This window comes from Coenobita brevimanus, unplaced genomic scaffold, assembly GCF_032717465.1.
Source record: "Coenobita brevimanus isolate Jiangsu-jjx unplaced genomic scaffold, ASM3271746v2 jjx.HiC_scaffold_1978, whole genome shotgun sequence".
Lineage (NCBI taxonomy): Eukaryota > Metazoa > Arthropoda > Malacostraca > Decapoda > Coenobitidae > Coenobita > Coenobita brevimanus.
In genome coordinates this window covers 524229-531513 of record NW_027642862.1, presented here as the reverse complement: position 1 = coordinate 531513, position 7285 = coordinate 524229, and the positions used below count along the sequence as shown (strand labels likewise).

The 7285-nt window shown below is 41.5% G+C and overlaps 1 pseudogene; it reads right to left on the bottom strand.

Annotated features, from left to right (window-relative positions):
- Nucleotides 1–1372: 1372 nt before the first annotated feature.
- Nucleotides 1373–2880, bottom strand: LOC145389721 (E3 SUMO-protein ligase ZBED1-like; annotated as a pseudogene).
- Between the last annotated feature and the right edge of the window lie 4405 nt (nt 2881–7285).

The following is a 7285-nucleotide window of genomic DNA, read 5'->3' as shown; positions in this document are numbered from 1 at the left end:
TCAAAAACTGCCAGAAAAATATATGGCACTACCTGGGGGGTGTATTGTCCACTTGTAAATATTTACCGACAATTGTAAGACATTTTTGTGGCATTTTTCTCATAAACTATTTTTGTTCTGCTCTTGAAGGTAACTGTACCAATTCTTCAAGAGTAAAATAAAAATACCTGTCATTTGTGACAACTATGCCATAGAAGAAAAGTGTCTCTAAAATACAGTACCTAAAAAGCAGATCAGAATCTCTTAATTCTGCGGCAGACTAAAACCAGACATGGCCATGATAAAAAAAATGATTATGATTTGATTTTCATTATATATCGTCTGGAATATTTTTTGATTGTGATTAAATTATGATTACTTGTTTTTTGTTTTTCTGATTGTGATTTGATTATGATTACTTGAGTTTTTGTATTTTTGGTTATGATTAGATTTTGTCTATTTGTACGTGATTATGATTAGATTATGATTATAATCACATTTCACTGTGATTATTTATAGAAAAATAATAATTAGCAATGATTAAGGACAATGCTTAAATAGTTAGCAAATTACATCTAGTAGGTGCATTGTTCCATATTTGAGTACAGTAATAATCGTTTAAATCACTTACCGGTACTAATGGTATTAAAAACTTACATTTTGTGTGAGGGGTTTGATTGGTTTTGGTATAATATATTCTATCTATCTATCTATTGCCAGACGCCATAATCCCATAAGGGGTGGCCATTTGACTTTGAGTTAGTTGTTTTACAGGGAGGGGCACTAACCCTCCACCAACCCACTTGTTGACACATAGGGAGCACGTATGGTTTGGTTATATGGTTACCACCCAGCACTGTAAATGGTTTCTTGGCTTACAGGAAACTATTTGGCTTGTCACTCAATGTAAAGCCACCTGTAAAGGAAAGAAAAGCAATAAGAAGTGACAGGAAAGATGGGAGAAATAGGAAGAGAGGAGGACAGGCACAGAAAAAGAATGATAAAGGCTAAGGAAGCAGTAGGCAGCACTACATCAAGTAAGTTTCATTCATTCATTCATTTCAAATCATGGTCGCTCAAGTCTTCTGTAACTATATTAATTTGTTGGGCACAACAAAAATGAAAACAAAGAATTGCTCTGTGCAAGATAAATATAGAACTGAAAAGTATGATTATACACTGGATTTCTTGTAGGCTAGATTTGATGTAAGCTACGGTACATTACTTCTCAGTTATATATTGGTTGCGCTTGATAAACATCAACTCCTCAAAGCGAACATCTGTCATTCTGCATCGCTCAGGATGAAAGACTTTCCCAGCAATAGAGAAAAATCTCTCAGCTGGAGCTGATGATGCGGGATACCGGTACACAGATATTGGAGAGCCAGTATCGTTAGTTCAGGTACCGTACTGTTGACTGGTTCTGTTGCCAGAAGAGAAGGGGATCACTGTCATCATCTGTTGTTGGCTGACTCAGGTAGGATTCTACTTGTGATGAAGTTGATGTAGATAGGAAAGAGCTCGTTGATGCTGATGGTATCATAAATCTGAACAGCTTGCACTTCTTCTTTGGTGGGGCGTCCTTATTTTCCTGAAGGGAACCCTTCTCTTCATTAGGCATAATTTCATCTACTTTAGACCTCAGTAGAGATTTCATGACCTTGACTTCTTCTGGTGAGCACCAGTCCACCTTAAAGCCTGGATCAAGGAGTGAAGCCAGCTGAAACATCTCCATGTCATCATAGATTTTCAACCTTCTCTTGATTGAGCTTTTGAGAGTAGTAATCGTCTTTGACATGTATGTCTGTGATAGTTGTTCAAGCTTGGCTTTCAGTCCACGAATACATGGAATTACTTTGCTTGACGTTACAACATTCTCTCCCTGACACTCTAGAGTTGCTACTCCAAATGGTGTCAAGATGTCTGTTATTTCCTTGATGAAATTAAGTTCATATTTAGTTAGCTTTACTGGACAATCTAACTGATCAAGCTGGACTGGATCAATCTTCAGAAGGGAGCAAAGCATCTTGTTACTGATGTTCCATCGGGTTGCATTTTTGGCCTGAGGTCTGCATTCATCTTCAAGAATGGCAGATGCCAGTGCAGAATGACAAATGTGTGATACTAGACTTGAGGCTTTTCCAGTGACTCCTGATACAGGTCCTGCTTCCTCGAGCCCATCTTTCACAGTATTTTGTAAATTATGAACAAAACATCTGACATGCTCAGGCAAGAGCTCCAGGAACTTCTCATTGTTATCAGGAATGTCAAAGGCATCATCTTCCTCTTCACTTTCACTGTCTTGATTAGTGTCTGGATCGTCCATACCGGGAAGTGTCACAAATACTTTAAGCATATTGCTGGCACTGTCGGGACAATTGTCAGAATCTTCTTTTCTAGGTTAAAGCTAGTGATGATTTCAGTGAATGTGGCATGAGTCTTTTCTGCAGTGTGGGACCCTTTGAATCTCCTGCAAGCTAACATTGTTGACTGGAGCTGGAAGTTTTCAATGAAATGACATGTGATCCCAATGTACGAATGCATCTGTCTGTTTGTCCAAAGATCAATTGTAACACAAAGATACCCAACAGAACGAAATTTGTCATTGAGATCTCTCTATCTCTATCTATCTCTATCATTGAGATGTTCTTGTATTTTTTGAGTGTGAGAGGGAAGAAGCTTGCTGCTGAGCTCCTTGCGGCTTGGGATACTGTAGCAGGGCTGGGGCTTGTTTAGAAGGGCTTGAAAGTTAGGATCCTCAACTCCTGAAAGAGGTTGGAGAGAGCCGGCAATGAAGCAAACCAGTAACTTATTCATTTCCTTTTGGCAGGCATCACTGTTGCTCCATTTTTTCTTAGTACAAGATACCCTGAAGTCAGTTACTGGAGCTGGACCCGCCATTTCCTTATATAACTAAAGAAAAGCCCTATGTGCATGTTTACAACCACTTTAATACAAGAACACTAAAAGTTAAAAATAATGAATAGTGCACTCCTGCATGGCCTCTTCTGACAACTGTGCTCATCCCAGCTCCCTCCAAAAGGAAGAGTGTTACAGTATACAGTAACCTCTCAACTAACGCGAGTTTAAAAAACGCGTTTTTGTTTTAACACGAGCAAATATTTAACCCCTAATACGCGGCCATCGACAGCCGACCCCCCCCCCCAGTGGCGGCATTCGATCGCGGTCTGAGTACCTGTAGGAAAATAGCCAAAAATCAGAGATTAACCCTAGAACATTGTACTTGGTATGGCAGATAGTACTTACATTCAACTTTCTCCAGAGACAGGTGTTGAGCCTTCGTGGACTACCCAAGGACTTGTGGAGACTTGCAAAGTTGGGTAACCAAATCTTCACTTTCACACTTCCAGCACCCTGGTTTCTCCTCTACCACAGCCTCATTCTCTCACAGTAAACTTTATACTACAACGTACAGATAGTTTGGAATCCGTATTTGTACAATAAGCACTGAAAATAAGGCTAAAATCAACGAAGCGTACGGCCGACATGCAGCATGGCGGCGGTCTTCCCGTCACTCAACAAACATTTCCATTTTCACAGCTAAAAACACGTATACTACATTATTTTCAATCATATTACTTCCCAAAAGATCACCGCAGCGCACTTTTTATTCTGCCTTACACCCGTCACTTGATTCTCGTTCCTGTCGGCTGCTCGCACTGACTCGGAAGAGCTAGAACTCGCCATAATGTCACTTTGAAAGCCTGCGGTAAACTGACGCTAAACAGGGGCAAACCGTGCGAAAAAAAGCTAGTGTTACAACTGGGGAAACAAGCGTTTCCTATTAGCATAAAGTGCTTGTGAGAGGAGAGCGCAGATTTACAGTTCTGAGCAGTCAGAGCGCTGCCATGTATCACAGCCAGGCTGGCCGGGCCGTGGTGGGGGGGAGGGGGGGAAAAAACGCGATACTTGGCAACAACGGAGGTCAGTAGTACAAAGGTAAAGTATACTAATTGTGGCTAAAGGGTGGTGGTACTGATAGACAATACCAGCTGGAACATCCTTGCCCGCGTTTATTCAAAATTAACTCGAATCGCAAACGCGACGCTCCGCCTTTATGTCCTTTTTGGCGAGCGTCGCAAACGCGACGCCCCGCATTTTAGGGGATAAGGAGATTTGTTTAACTAACAAGGGTTTCTCAATTTAATGGGACTTTACACGTACTGTATGTGATGGTTTCATATTAGCCGCGCGCGCCTTGGACAGTCCCGAACTGATAGACCGTGTGTGGCAGTTTATGCATAAATACAATTTTTTATTTGCCTGTTGTTTAAACTGGTTTTATTCGACCTATAATATTCAAAAATGAAGTTTGGCCCCATTTTGAGCAATTTGGCTCATTTTCGGACAAAATTTGGCCAGGAAAGTGATGGCAGATCTAAATTTTTACAACTTGATGCTGCAGAACAGAAAGAAGAAAACCACTCAGACCAAGATAGAGCAGTTCTTTATGAAGAAGACAGAAAACTTAAGGGAGTTATCTTCAACACCAGTAGCACGGGAGTCAGAGGAAGAGGAAGGACAGCAGAGTGAGGAGGGACAACAAATTTAGCGTTGGGAGCGGCGGGAGGTGGGGGAGTGGGGTGAGGAGGGACAGCAGCAGATGACGAGTGATCCATAGATGAAGTGAGGCTGTGTGTTGTTATTGTTTGTGACCTACTGACTGTAATGAAAATGTTGCTTTTACTGTAGTGTTTTTATGACCTACTAATGCATTAATAATGTTGAGGAACTTTCACAATGCAGTGAATGAAGCAGAATTGAAAGAAAATCCACGTAAAAAACGAAAACAGTATGTATTTGGGGAGAAGTAAACAATGCTTCGTCCCAACAAGGGCTCAAATGTTGTTTATTTCTCCCCAGATATACTGTTTTTGTTTTTTACGTGGATTTTCTTTCACATTAATATTGTTGCTTTTAAGTTTAGAGTAGCATAACTCCCCAAATGGGTAGACTTTCCCAGAGTCCAGGAATGTAACCTCCAATATTACCATTGTTTCTTATGGGAAAATTGTGTTTAAATAACGCGTTTTTAACTAACACGACCTCTCCAGGAACCTAACCCTCGCGTTATTTGAGAGGTTACTGTATTTCATTCACTGGATAATGCCATTACTGTACTAAGACAGCCACAAACTGTGCCTGGGATAATGTTACAGTGTCAGCAGAGTTCAATGAGATTTTTGTTTTCTGTAGCCATCTGCGGATATTCAAAACTGTGAATGTTAAAACTGCGGATGTTAACCCCTTCTTTACCCACCCCTTCCTCCAGTGTAAAGACTACGTTTACCCCCCATACTGACCTGACATCTCCCCCTCCCCTAGTGTGAGGGGTAGTGTATGTTTTTTTGCCACGTCCAAACTACAGTCATCCCTAAACATTCGCGGTTTGAACATTCACAGTTTTGCATATCCGCAGATGGCTACAGAAAAAAAAATTATCTCATTGAACTCTGCTGACACTGTAACATTATCCCAGGCACAGTTTGTGGCTGTTTTAGTACAGTAATGGCATTATCCAGTAAATGAAATATACTGTAACACTCTTCCTTAAGGAGGGAGCTGGGATGAGCACAGTAGTCAGAAAAGGCCATGCAGGAGTACGCTATTCATTATTTTTAACTTTTAGTGTTCTTGTATTAAATAAAGTAGTTGTTTAGTGTTCTTGTATTAAATAAAGTGGTTGTAAACATGCACATAGGGTTTTTCTTTAGTTATATAAGGAAATGGGGGTCCAGAGTGTTTTTAAGGAGGAACAGCGGATATCTGCGGATTTTTAACATTCGTGGTGTCTCTGTTACCTAACCCCCACGAATGTTAAGGAATGACTGTATTCACTTTTTGTGATTTGTTTGTATACTGATGATCACATAAACCAAGCATGATGTTGGTAATGGAAAAAAAAAAATTATTATAAAATACTGTAAATCATTATATAAGTTTACATATCTTATACTAAAGTACTGTTACCCAGATAACTACTGTACAAACTTGCTTGAAAAAAATGTCATGTGCAGATGGATGGCTTATTTATTTACCTTGTAAGCTGTGCATGAAGTGTGTGGACACACGTGATGGTGATGGCAACCTTGACCCACTTGTTGCCGAGAGTGTGACGTCACCAAGCTCGTTACTAATTTCCTCCTCCTCCTCCTCAATCACATCAACCTCGCTATCATTTTCAGGATCATAGTCATCTTCTGACACATCAGACACTGCTGCATCATCATCTGATACATCTAAATAAGTATCCTCATGAGGAATAAACTCGTCACTATCGGAAGCTGCCAGAGACGCCATGAGAGAAAAATATCCTGTACACCCTCTCTCGTGGTCAAGTGCGTGGTAACTGACTCTCTCAGGCAGGCCAAGGGGTGTAAATTTTGCCATATGTCAGCAGAATATATAGTACGATATCTGTAGTAGAAATCATAAATAAAATAATGATTGGTCTAAAAGAGATTACATCACAAATGAGTGAGCAAGTCCTTGGTGCCACAGCAACCCAGTCATGACGTATCTTATGATGTCAGAATTCATCAGAACTTCGTCACAGTGAAGTGAAGCTTGGACGTTGTTGGAAGGACACAAGTCAAGAGTGAGAGCAGTGGAAATGAGTTATTTAAGAGGAGCCTGTGGAGTCACATGGAGAGACAGGCTGACAAATGGGGATATAAAGGAGCGTTATGGTGTGGATGTGGATGTGATAGGAAGCGTTACGAGGAACACACTGAGGTGGTTTGGCCATATGGAGAGGATGGAGGTTGAGAGACTGACGAGGAGAGTGTATGTGAGTGAGGTGGAGGGGGGGAGAGGGAGGGGAAGGCCAAGGTTGAGATGGAGGGATGGAGTGGAGAGGTATATGAGAGAGGGGGGTGTGAGTTGGGAGCAGGGCAGCGAAATGGCGGGGGATGGGGTGACGTGGAGGCGATTTGTTTGTGGCCACCCCGTATGGGATTGGGGCGTCTGGCAATAGATAGATAGACTCGTCACAGTCTATGTTGTCAAAACACAGAGCTGTTGCTTTCATGAGGTCCTCAGAAACAGCCTTACCGGAGTGAGGAGTAGACTGTAGCACCAGTCGAGCAGGGCAGTACTCCCGAGGTGGATGGAAAGCTGATGACAGGGAGTGCTGGAGCTCCCATTTCATCAGCCCTCAGGACTAGTTCCTGACCATCCCCCTTTGCTGAACATTTTCAGTGTCTCGGTTACACAGAGAGTAGGCCAGCATGCTCTCCAGTACAAATTTCTCTTAACTATCTTCACCAAACTACATGCATAGTAC